This window comes from Carlito syrichta, unplaced genomic scaffold (assembly GCF_000164805.1).
Source record: "Carlito syrichta isolate Samal-C Ts95f unplaced genomic scaffold, Tarsius_syrichta-2.0.1 Scaffold314800, whole genome shotgun sequence".
In the NCBI taxonomy this organism is placed as follows: domain Eukaryota; kingdom Metazoa; phylum Chordata; class Mammalia; order Primates; family Tarsiidae; genus Carlito; species Carlito syrichta.
In genome coordinates this window covers 211,014-224,641 of record NW_007258896.1, presented here as the reverse complement: position 1 = coordinate 224,641, position 13,628 = coordinate 211,014, and positions in this window count along the sequence as shown.

Here is a 13,628-nt window from a genome sequence, read left to right as displayed (position 1 = left end):
CCCAGGCGGGTCTCGAACCCTCAGGCTCAGGCAATCCACTCACCTTGGCCTCCCAAAGCACGGGATTACAGGCTGAGCCACCAAGCCCGGCTTCATTTTTTTCCAGTAGCATTCTGCAGAGAACAGGTAGGAGACACTTGTACCTCATTCCTTCATCTTTGTCTCTTGAGGAAAACCCTGACAGAATTTTGGAAGTTTGTGCCACAAAGGATGATAGCACGGTGGGGAGAACATGTTTATATGTAAAAGGTGTAAAACAAATCACAGTTCTCCTGAGAGTCCTTCCAGGGGCCGGGCATCTGTGGCATCTACTGCAGAATTGGTATTGTGATGCAGTTGATCATGCATCCCTTCTTTATTCTCATATGTGGACATTATAAGTTGGAAGGAGACATCAGAAGTCTGCAGTTGTTGAAGGGAACCCTGGTTGAGATCCCCTGGTACTTACGGGAGGTCTCCTGGTGTTGGACTCAGCAATGTCTCGGTTGCTCTTCTTTCCTTGCCGTGGAGAAGTGTACATTCACCACCATAATCTGTTCCATACTGAGAAAGAGCAAGTGACAGGTGTGAGCACCCACTGAAGGGCCTTTAGAGATGGTTTATAAATAAGTACAATAGAAGGCATGCTCTTCTTATTTAGTCAATCTTAATGAGTCATGTGTCTTCTTCCTAAAGCCTGGAGAGACCACAGTGAACTATACTGTGCTATATATTGATGCTTGACCTGATAGATACAATCTGATTATTCATAAGATGCTGATGCTTGGCGTGAGCACAGCCAGTTAGCAGCCATCCCCTATAGAGCTCTGTCTAGGGTCGTGTTGTGAGGGATATGCAGGGCACTTCAAACGCACTGGTGTCAGGGTAAGCATCACATGAGCTGTGAGGTCCAGGAGGCTTGCATTCAAATTGTGCCTCTGTCATGGGCTTAGATATAATCTTAGAAGACAAAAGTGCTGTATCTCTGTCTCTTTATCTCTAAAATTAGAATGATACTTGGTGCATTCTGCTTTTCTGAGAATATCACAATGACTTTCTCAAGGACTTAGTGGCCTCTCAAGGACTCCAAATTAAAAAGTACCCTAAGACCAAAAGGGGAAAACACAAGATGTTGTTAGCCTGGAAAAAAACCTGCTGGGATTCTCTACCTTTAAACAATAATTTCTCTGATGTCTCCCATGATTATCCTGGAAATGCAAGTGCATTTTGCCATCCCTGTGTGATTTCAGCTCTGCCTGGAGTACAGGGCTTCCCCTGCAGCCACCCCACTGGTTGCCTTCTCTCCACCCTTCTCACCTGCAACTAGGGTAGAGGAAGATACCTTGCTCATCTTCATTGCCACCTCCAGCTCATGTTCCTTCCTGCTCCTAGAGCCCCATAGTCCTTCCCTGGCATGGTCAGCTACAGAGCCCATGGCGCCGCCATCGTTCTTTGGAGATGGTGACTTCTCACTCTCGGCTATTTTACAGCATGGCTCTTGGCTTTGTTATGGACTCTCCCATGATTCTTTGCAGATCTCTATGTCTCTTGTGATTGCCACAGTGATATAGCTGAGGCATCAGTTCCCAATCCTGATGTTACTTGATATCTGCAGTCCAGGAAAAGATTGATCACACCCATCTCCTTCTTGAAACACTCTCTCCACTTGACTCTGGGCTCTCCTCTCTGGATTCTTCTCTTATCTACTGGTTACTCCATTTGATTCCATGTCCAACTTCTAAACACTGGAGGGACCTGGGCCTCAAACTCCTGACTCCTCTTGGAACTATACTAACTCCCTCGGTGATTTTATTCAGCTCAATGGTTTTTAATACAATAAATATTAGGTATTTATATTCTGAGGACATCCAGATTTGGTTCTCCTATCTTGATTTCCTCCCTGAAATTCAGACTCTTATACATTGAGTCATCAACTCAACAAATCTACGTGAATGTTTAAAAAGCATCTTAAACTTAATACATCAGAAAAGTACTCCTGACTATACTCTTGTTTTTTTGCCCTCCCTGCAACCCCTGGCCAGCTCTATTTCTGTTAAGTGGTAAGCCCATTCTTACGTCAGTGAAGACCACATCCTTAGAGTTATCTTTGATGCCTCCATTTGTCCCACACGTGGGGAGACCAACTCATTCCAGTTTGCTCATGACTTCCTGGTTTTAGCAATGAAAGTCCCATGTCCCAGAAAGCTTCTTAGTCAACTAGGTGCAGTCTATTTGCAAAAACCGGTCACTCTGAACTTCTTAATGCAACCTGAATGCACCAAGCAGGCTCCCACCTGAGGACCTTTGCATCTATCTGGAATGCTCTTCCTACAGTTTCTTGAATGGCTTGCTCCCTCACTTCCTTCACAGTTCTGATTAAATATTAGAAAGACTTCCTCTAATCAAGCTGTATACAATAGCAAAAGTTTCCTGGATTCCTACCTAGTCACCCTGCTCCATTGTGTTCCATGACACTCACTCTCTGAACTCCTACACATTTTATTTAGTTGCTTAAGGTCCATTCTCCTCCACCCACCCCTCCTGTGAATGGCATTTCATAAAAACAGGATCTTTGTGGACTTAGTATAGTGATGTATCTTCAGTGCTTAGAACAGGACCTGGAACATAGCAGCTACTCAGTAATTATGTATTGAATGAATGTATCTGTTTGTCTCTCTACAATACTGTTTCAAACTTCCATGAGGTAAAGTTGATGTTCTGGGCACCTCACCTGTCCTGTGACTTGCTGACATGGCTTGGGACATATCTAGGCTTCCAGCAGAGTGTGGGCTCTCCAGTTTGAAAAGCAGGTCCTTATGTGGATTTGAATAGAACCTTAAGTGAGAGAAGCAGAGAGGAGTGCTCTGTCTGAAGTCTCCTGTTGACCTGGGTCCTAGGTAAGTAATGGGATGGAAGTTGAAGGAGGCCCTCACTTGAACCCGAGTCTAAGGCTCCACCTATTCTGTGTGGGTCTCTTGTTTTTGTCTTCCATCCTCCATTGGAAGCTTTTTCTAAATGTGTGTGTCTATGTGTTTCTTCTCCACTAGAAGACAAGTTTCTGTGTGGTAAGTACTCTCTTATTTACCTCAGGAACCACTGGGGACCCACGAAGAGTGTGTCTCACAAAAAGCAAAGCTAAACAAAAGAACACTATTAAATAATGCTTTGGAAGAGGAAAGCCCAGCTCAAGAGCAGCAGAACTTACCAGGACATTGCTGATGGAAGTGAAGTGGACGCACAACTGCTTCGCCTTGTTTTGCCATTGTCATGTTAAGCACGGCAGTTGTGGGGAGCCAGGGGGGTGGCAGTTGCCCGGGTTTGACCATTAGAGCTTAATTGACTGCATCTCCTGCCTGTGAGCTCCAGCAAAGGGACACTTTTGGCCCAATTAACCTTCAGGTTCCTTGGTTTGGTTTTTAGATATTCAGACTCATCATCTATGGTGAGGATGGTGCATAATTAGTGAAGCCGTGGTGAATCACTCTCCACAGAGGAGGCTCTGCCTCCTACTAAGGTTTCTAAGAATAGCTGCAGCCGACATGTTGTTCTGAAAGAACAAAAGCCAACTGCTTTGTCTACAAAGATTCCTCTTGGTGGCTTACAAGAAAGCATGATAAGAATCAAGAAAATAGTTTTTCAGCATTCCGCCCGGAAAGACTAGAGACTATTCTACACTTATATGATGAGTATTTTTTATGACCAAAGAACATGGCTGTTTGCTGTGCATATGGTAGGCAAATAAAAGGGTTGTACCTTTTACTTTTTGTACAACTTTAAAAAGATTTACAAGAGATACATTAACCAAAAGCATGCCACAACTACTTACCAATCAGCTACTCAACTAAGTATAGACAAATACTGTTTTTCTAGTATATCTACCTCTTCAATCATTGACCCTTTATTCAGTCAGTCAGTAAGTCATTCAACAAATATTGAACTGAGAATTGTAACTTATCAGATGTTGTGGAAAACAGAGAGTTGTATAAAAACTTGGTTGCCATTGTATAAAAACAAGCTAGCAAGAAGAGGAGAAATGCATGCAACTAACTCCAATAAAAGGCAGAAAGTTGAAAAATTAAAATATTGACTCCAGTTCCTGGGACTGATTTTTTTTTTTTTTTTTTGCTGAGTCTTTACCCTAACAATATAGTGCAATGGGGAAAAAAAATCTGAAGGAAAAGTATGAGATTTTCAAAATATCCTTAAAACACTTTAAAATGTTTAAAACATTAAAAAATGTATTCCACTCACATGGACATATACATTTAAGCTTATTTTTTTCTTAATCCCATGTGTTCTTTTGCTAACTCAGTACACATGTGAGCAGAGATGAGATGTTGGGCAAATCTTTTCAGAGGAGAGAAGTCTTGAGCTAACTCTAAAAGGATAAAAATAAACACACTATCTAGTAATTAGTGAATGATTTCCAAGTGCTTTCCCTCCATTATAATGCTTCGTCAGAACATGCCTTTGAATTAAATTTGGTTATCCATTATTTACAAGGAGTTAGGACAGAATAAGCGATGTGGCTAGCTTGCAACAAATGATGCTGGAATTTAAAATTAGATCTTGTTGGGAGCCGGCCACGGAAGCCCACTGCGCATTAGGGATCAGGGAGGGCCGTGGACCCCGAGACCGCTAGGACGTGTTCGGGAGCCGTAGACCCCATTTTTCTCCCCCTTTTGCCACGCAGCACAAAAACAACCTAAAGGAACTCTGCTGGCCTAAGCTGAAGGCTGTGTGACTGTGACAGGCATGGCTCACTCTAGAAACCCATTGTTTCTGTTTCCCATAAACTGTGATTTCGGCTTAGGTATTAGATATAATTCAAATTCAGGTCACATTTGGGAGCCTTTTATACGGTACAAGCTTCTTTATAAGATTTAAAAGAATATGTGTAGAATTAGTATATACTTAGGGAGAGCTGTTTTCAGCTTTTCAATGGTGTAGATGATTATCAAGAGTGGCCCAGCACAGAGTTTGGGCTGGGCCACATTCCTGAGAGCCCAGCACGTACTTTGGACTGGGCTGCATTCTTTTAGGCTGGCTTTAGCTACAGTTAGTGTAAGGTCTTTTTTCTACCTATTATAGAAATTGAATTTATTTTATTCATAGAAGGTATTGTAGAATAGGTCATGCTACGAATCATGTTAGTTCAAACAGAATCAATCATAATATTTTTAGGTTTAATAAGAATATAGTTAACTTTAGAAATTTCATTGTCTCCATTTTCTACTATCGAAGTTTTGGCCTTAGTACATTTACAGTTTATATTTAGGTTTTAGAAGCTTTGCTGCTGCTAATCAGTTTTATATATTAGAATTAGGAATTGGAAACTTTCATAGAAATTAGGATAGATATATAGGACTTTAGAATAGCCATTTTGTTAAGAGATTGTAGTCTATTGTTCCAAAAAGTGGCCCACCGTGAACCTTGGACTGGGCCACATCCTATAGAGCCCAGTGTGGTCTTTGGACTGGGCCACATTCTTTAGGAATTGGTTTAAACTATAACTAAGAGCTTCCGTAGCATTGTGTAAGTAGTATTAGCATAGAATAGAAAGGTAATAAAGCTTAAGTTAGTCATCATGGGTATTGAGTGAGCTTTAGAAGTTATTGATTATCAAAACATCATTAGGCTAGTAGGGACTGTTGCACTGCTTTTGAAGAGCATTAATTAGCAAAGGGAACAATAAGACAATCTTGGGGTTTGTTCCTCCTCACACCTAAGCATCTGGTGGGTGGGGGATGCCCCTCCTGCACCTGACTTTGTGTTCACGTGAAAGACTTGTGAGACTGCCTGTGCAAAATCTGGAGATAAATACCTGCTGTAACTGTCAATAAATGGCTTCTGCTCATTTCACTGAACAGTTGTCCACTTTCTTTCTTTCTCTTTCTTCCTCTTTATATCTATCCTTCCATCTATCTTTCTTTTAACATCTATCCCTACAGATTCGCCGACGCCACCACATCTTCCAAGGGACTCCCCAAAACTTGCAGGGGCTGGCCCCCCGCAAGATCTGACAGATTCCAAACACTGTTCACTTAACAGTGCCAAACTTCTCCCAGAGGAAAGGCGGTTAGTCCTGTCCTGGGATCATATGAATACCAGACCCAGAAATTGGCGCCATGTGTCAGGCGGTCCGCAGGCACAGGTTGTGGAGTGGACTTAAGTTGTGTATCAGGAGCAGCTGACAAGGTGGGAGGAGCTGAACCCTGAGCCTGGGGCCCAGGGAGCAGATATGAAGGACACACTTGGTGTGAGGCAGAGGAGAAGATCAGGTCTGGAAACTGGTAAACGTTTTGATGAGTGTACAGGTTGTCTGGCTTCAATAACTTTGAATTATTTAATTGTCCTTCTGACACTAATGTGGCACTGTTCCCAACAGTAGGAGCCTGAGGGACGGCCTAGGTGGTGGCCTTCCTGCAATTCATTCCCTTTTCTTGCTGGTGTCCCAGTGGGAGTGCACAGGATCTCAGGAAGCAAACTCAATTTTGCAATAAGCCTATCGAGCTGTGCAATAATAAGTGTAAATTTTTCATTTTTACCCCATTAAACTTTTATAATAAAGCATCTCATTTGTCTTTGTCACTGACAGGTATTAGCCATGTTCACATTTTATACTTCTTTTCTTTATCAGATATTAAGGGCACAATGCATTGCTTTATTTAGTATATCACATAGTAGTGTTTCAGGGAATGTCTGCCTGGGGGTTAATCTAGGGAGGTCTCTGCCCTCATGAAAAGAGCTTAGGACCAGAGGACCCATGTTTTAGATCTGGATCTGCAGTCAACAGTGTTGCAGACAAGGGCAACTCATCACTTGTTCTCTCTTCTACTGTTATCTATTAAAAAAAATTTTGCCTAAGAGCACTTTTCTCATTTTTTGACAATTCAATGAGATGATCATAAGACAAGGTTTATTAATTAAATCAGTTGATGTTTATTTGTTTTCATAGTTTTTCTTTTTCTCTTGTATAAATGAATGCTAGAGAATAATATGCCTGGTTATGAAACATGCTGTTTTTGAGCAGAATCCCTTGCAAAGTGGCTAGATCTATTTTTTTGTTGTTGTTTATTCTCCAGAAAGTCTAGAAAATGTTCACAAATTTCTGCAATGAATTTTCAGATAATTGTTAGCATTGACCAGAAATTACAGATCTGGACAATTCCTAAGGTCTCGGCCAATGCGAGTTGGACCAAGAACTGTCTTTGTTTTCTATTGTGTAAAACCCCTCTGTTCATATCTTTGCTTTCCAAAGCAGAAAGTGCTCATTAGTCAACAGATATCTTTCTTTTTAGAGTATTTAATAGATGCCAACTGTTTTATGCAGCCTGCATATGCAAGTTTAACGTCTACCAACATTTGTATGTAATAAATATGAATTAGCTCAATCCTTCTTATCTTCAATTATTTTTACAAATCAGTTTTTAGACACTAGATGTATAGAATATTATGCTATCAACAATATATAAAATGTTTTCACTAATCTGTAAATGTAGATTAAGTTTAATACCAGATGTAATTTGCTGAAAATAGACAGCAATCCCTGATATTAGGTTACACACACACACACACACACACACACACACACACACACACACACCCTCTTTAAATGAGCCCTGCCCCTTGGGCAACATTATCTTAATAGGCAATGTTGTTGTTTCTACTGTGGGGCTGCCTTCAGGGACATTGCTCTTCATTGTTATGCTAAAGACCATCATTGTTGTCATCCACATTAGCAGTATATTCCACATCATTCCACATCCTTTCCCTTACCTGGGAAGATTCCCTACCTGCCTACAATATTCTGCCATTATTATTAAACCCACAGTCCAGCTTCGGATTGGAAGAGACACTAAGCAGCTGTTAGACCAGATGGATGATCTTTAGTTGTAGGGTTTATACATCTGCAGGACAGAAAAACATCTGGGCAGTGGCAATGCAAAAGGGCTCTTGATTTCCTCTGATCCGGTGACCAAAATGCATTTGCTTTAGAATCTGGGGGAATTTGTGATAAACTCCTAAAGCCTAAGAATTTTGGTCAAATTCAATTCCACACATAATGACCTATATGCAATTTGAAAACCGAAAGATTTTCTATCTTATAAGTTCCAAATTAAGACAGAAAATGAAATTAATCTTTAGTTCTTGACTCCAATTGTGGGGTGTGGAGGGGTCCAGGGCGGGGAAGCAAAGGAGACTTTGTTGATGTCTTCTACTTCTAATGAAGCTATTTGGATTGGAAAGGTAGGGTTTCTTTCCCTAACTTGAAATCTTCCCTAGGGATGAAAGCAATTTCTGGTCTCTCAAGGTTGAAATCTGTGGGTGCCTCCTGGTAGCTGTCTTTAAAAGCTGAGGCACAGTCGCTCCAAAGAGAGCCCTCTGTAGGCAGTCCTGCCTGACAGTCACAGCCTGTGTATGCTGTGTCTTGTAGTCTGGGTTTATTACAGTGAGCATGGAATGTTCCAGGTTAGACTCAAGGGAACCCTGACACTAACATTCTGTATTATTTAGGTCCGATGGAGCACCGATTCCTTTCACAAAATCTAAACTTTATGCATTCTTTGAGCTATGTAAGTAGGAGATATGGCGAATCACCAGTCCTAGTTCTAAGAAGAACTGAAAATACTTGGGAGGATTTCTGTCCCAGACCCCTGTCTTCAAGTCTCTCTGTAGCAGTCTCTGGACAGATGATTGTTTTAACTTTCTTGTAAACTTTGGACAATAAAGGCACGCACAGAAATTTTTAAAGCAATAAATTTGTATTTTAGGATAAAATGGATAATTTCTTTCTAAAATATTCAAATGACGTTCTTGGGTAATTATTTCCCCTCTGCACTTACATTTGTGTTTTATGTTATTGACTTATGCCTAATAAATGTTTGAAGACATAAAAAAGAGTTTCTTAGCATCATGTATTTTGACTAGTACAACTTCATTTTACATCTCTCTGTAAAATTATCTAGAAAGCAGCACTTATGTATATACTGTGTGTGTGTGTGTGTTTGTGTGTGTTTGTGTGTGTGTGTGTGTGTGTGTGTGTGTGTGTGTATGCACGCGAGCACAGTACGAGCATGCTGGGGCTCCGTAGCAGAGTAAATAAATAGAACAAACTTCTAACAGACCAAGCCTTGGAAGCAGCGACGCTGTCCATGCCTGAGGTGCTGATCTACAGAGATCACTGTTCTGTAGCCTCTTCAGCTCACTGCCCAGGTTCTCTGCATACCTTTGTTCCTTTAAATGCCAAATGTCAACATGATAAATTCACCAGAACAGAGGGCATTCTCATTGCAGTTCAGTGACTTGTCTACATGGGAAAATAAAGGAGGAAATTTAAGCAACTTGGGTAGAGGGAGTGCATGACAGCACACATGACACAAGTCATAAAAGCTAGGTGCTTCACAACACTGAAGAAATGGAAGAGCAGGAGAGAGCCAAAGAAAGCAAATGCATTGACCCTCTTGTATCATCTGCATATAATAATTTCAGATCCAGTTACCTGGAGAGCCTGTTACAGAGATAAGGGCTACCTGAGGGCACCAGAAGGTTAGAGCTGAGAAGGTGAGACCCGGGCATTGGCACTGCCTCCCCTGTTCACTCCCTCCCCTGCAGCAATGCAGTTTTGATGGTGCTGAGTTTGATTTTCCTAGGAGAGTTCAGGGTTTTCAAGCATTCCCACATGTGGAAGTTCAGGGCTGTTTGCAGGATTTCTTATAGAGTAGTAACGTAAACTGAGTGTGAAAGTGCAGAGTGGAAAAGAGTTTGGTTTCTTTCTCAAGCCTAGGTGCACAGAGAATGTTTCAGGCAGTTATGCACCCCTTAGTAAACATGGGATAAGAAAATAATCACCTAGAGGTGTGTTCCATTGCTCCAACTCTGTTTTACTACCTTGTTGCCATTACATTTTCTTTTCTTGGGGAAATATATTGAAATATTCAGCAATTGTGTATTATTGGTCATTTCCTGCCCATGTTCTGCCCACCCACAATGTTACAAAATTTAAATACATTGATTGCTGTGAGCACACCATAGGAACACGGTGAGAAATGTTTTTCTAAGGATTGTTGAAATCCTGAAAAGTAACAAATCATTATTGAGGTATGTCTCAGATAAAGTGAAAGATATCTGTCCCATTTGAGAGAGCTGATAAAAGCAAACTATAAGGTTTTAGTCATTCTTCTGTATTAAAGATAGAATTTTAAAATTCCATAAAATAACAAAGATGAAGGACAAAAATACAATTTGAAGGCATGCTTGAAAAATTATTATAAGTGGCTACAAATCCTAAGTGGGGAAAAAGGGTGGCTATCACTAGCCTTGCCAACGATAGATGTCTACTCAATGATTCTGTAGTATGCATATGTCTAAAGATTCTCACACAAAATTTCACCATCTAGAATGGATTTTGGTGGTAAGAAACATTGAGATTCTAAATATCTGGAATATAAAAGAGAACTATGACATGGAAAGGCCCTGGGAAGCAGAATTTTATGCTCCAGGGTAAATGATACAGGTGACTACAGGAGTGTTGGTGAGCGTTTAACAATCAGTGCATGAAAAAAAATGGGAGTGTACATACATAAAGGGTGTCAAAAAATGTATACACAATTAAAACTGTAATACTCAATATATACCTGCCTATCGCATGGCGATGCTAGCATTCATTTAATTTTATCTTTTGAGCAAACACCATACTACACATTGCTACCATAATTTAACCTTGAAAAGTAATACATAGAGAACAACTCTTAAAAAGTGTATACTTTTTTTGGCAACCCCAGTAGATCTATATACGTGCAAAAGTATTATAAGTTTTACTGATAACTAAAAAAACAATATGCCAAGAATATATGTAATACTCTTTATTGTTAATTTCATATAGCAAATTGAATCTCTCAGAACACTGCCACTGATTCTTGAAAAAAAATATTGCTTCTGTTGCCAACCTATGGTTGCATTTGGCTACCAAATACATCTCTGACATGCATGTGGGTCAAAATGTTTATTTGCATGAAGTAATGTGAAAGTGAAACAAAGATGTATGAGGAACTTCACTAGTTCATTAATAAGACTTTTTTCCTAAATTGGAAAATAGTTTTGAATACTGGAACAATATTTTCTCAATTTTTTGTATCATTCATATTATAAGAGCAACAGATAAGACATAATTTGAAGTTCAATCTGTGTTATTTATGCTTTTCACACATTTTTGTGTCTAGAAGATCAAACAACAAAAAAAATCAAGCCCTGATTTGTAGCATTTGCTGATTTTTGTGGTGTAAATTCTCCCAACATAGCAGTCTTCAAGACATCAGCATAACTTCATTGAGCCAGAGACAGGGAGAGATGTGCAGTAGAATGCCATTAGCTAGTGTTTTTACCACACAGAGACAGTAGACACCAATGACCTCAAGACCATAGATAATAATACAATGTCATAGAATAATCAGAAAGTTAATTTGGAGATTTATTGCCTTTGCATTTAATAAAATTTATTTAATTGTATCTGCATAATTTAATTTTTCATAAGTCGTTGTTAAACAATAGAAATGTAAATTTTCGGTAAAATTAACAATCAACTCTTGATAAGAGCTTTTGCCCTGAAGACGAAGGCTGTTGTTTTCCTCTCATGGAACGTCAGAGAGTGAACATCTAATTTCCTTTTGCCTTAATCTAATAACCAGTTATGTTTACCTTTTCTTTGAGATTTGATGCCTACAACTTACATTCCACTACTCACTATGATAGTTTTGCTACATTTGTTAAGTTTATAGTAAGGATGAATGGACAAAAGTTACTAGGTAAATTTCAAGGAACACCTGCTGATATGCCTTTCAAGTTATTTAGATTTTCCAAAACAATACAGACAAAGAATAATGAAAGATATTTGGAAAAATTTAATAGGTTTATGAAAATTTACAACTGCATAATTTGCTCATATTAAAAATGTTATTGTAAATATTTACAGTTAGATTAGTTTGGTCTCAATACCTTGAGCAGATGTTTTATTACAAGTGTGCATGCACACCTGTCTCTTCTTATAAGATAATTAAACATTAAGTATAAATGAAAGAAAGGTAAAATATCTTTGAAAAATTGCAAAATAATAGTAAATAATGCACAGGAAAATCTGTAATTATGTTAGAGATAACTTGTTAAAATTCCATTGCAAACTAAATGTTATGATTTGGTTTAAATTTCAGCAAGACATCTGAGAATATTTGCTCATTGTAAGACTATACAAGGTTGCTGTTAGTGCAGGATGGGACCTTTGAAACCATCTCATTTTATTTTTAAGTGCTCATGGACTTTGAAGAGTTAAATTTTCATCAAATGTATTGAACAGTATTCAAATCTACATTGCTAAGCTGCACCAAAAAATCACAGTTTCCAAAAAATATTAATGCAAACAAATTCCACTTTGCCTGCAACATTTACATTCCTCCCTCCCCCTTGGCTAGCCACAGCAATTACATTAGATTTCTTTCAGCAAAATTTACATAAAACCAAACAAATGGAGAGAAAGAAGAAATTGCAAAGTAAACAGAATTATTTTAGCTTTGCAAATAGGGGTATCAGCATGTTTTCATGTCTTGACTTATTCTCAGGATCTAAGGACAAAAATGTGACAAGGAAAGAGTTATTTAATTCTATTTCTTACTTTTGGGCATAGATGTAGTTCAGGATTGCCGTAGGACTTCATACCTTGCTCTGTGGATACATAGTAGTAGTATAATATGTGAGTTATGTAATTCAAATAATTTTAAAATGTTAAAGAAAAGACAGGGAAGTAAAGATAGAGAGCCCCTTGGTCTCCTATTAGGTTGCTGTTTTAAAATTTGGTATATTAGCTGGGCTCGGTGGCTCAGCCTGTAATCCCGCTCCTTTGGGAGGCTGAGGTGAGTGGATTGCCTGAGCCCGCGGGTTCGAGACCCACCTGGGCAGCAAGACCTCATCTCTACAATAAAAAAAAAAAAATCAGCCGGGCGTGGTAGTGCATGCCTGTAATTCCGGCTACTCGGAAGGCTGAGGCGGAAGGATAGCCGGAGCCCAGCAGGCGAGGCTGAAGTAGCCGGGAGCGGCCACTGCACTCCAGTCTGGGCAACAGAGTGAGACTCCAACTCAAAAAAAAAAATTAAAATAAAATAAAATATGGTATATTAACAGAAAACACAGGTATAATACAACCAACAGATCCGAAAATAATTTCTATTGAAAAGATAATTTATTACTCACGGTTCTCTAAAGGAAGGGTCTGCCGCTCTATGCAAGGGTACATAGGGAAGTATTCGGGTTGGTCAGGAATTAGAGGCAGCTGGTGGAAGGAACTGTGGGCAAGAGTCTTTTTGTGGATTTTGAAGAAAGAATGGGTTAGACAGGGTAAGCTGGCTTTGAACTAGATAGTTTAGATAATTTCAACGGGCTCTGGGAGGTATGGACTGTTCCTAGTTGTCTGATACCTGGTCCTGGGGTGATTAGGGCAAGTAGATAATGGCCTGGAGTGTGAGAGCCCATAAAGGGATATGAACTCTGGGTTGAATATTTTGTATTTGAAAAGTGCACCCCCTTAGCCGGGCTCGGTGGCTCAGCCTGTAATCCCAGCACTTTGGGAGGCTGAGGTGAGTGGATTGCCTGAGCCCGCGGGT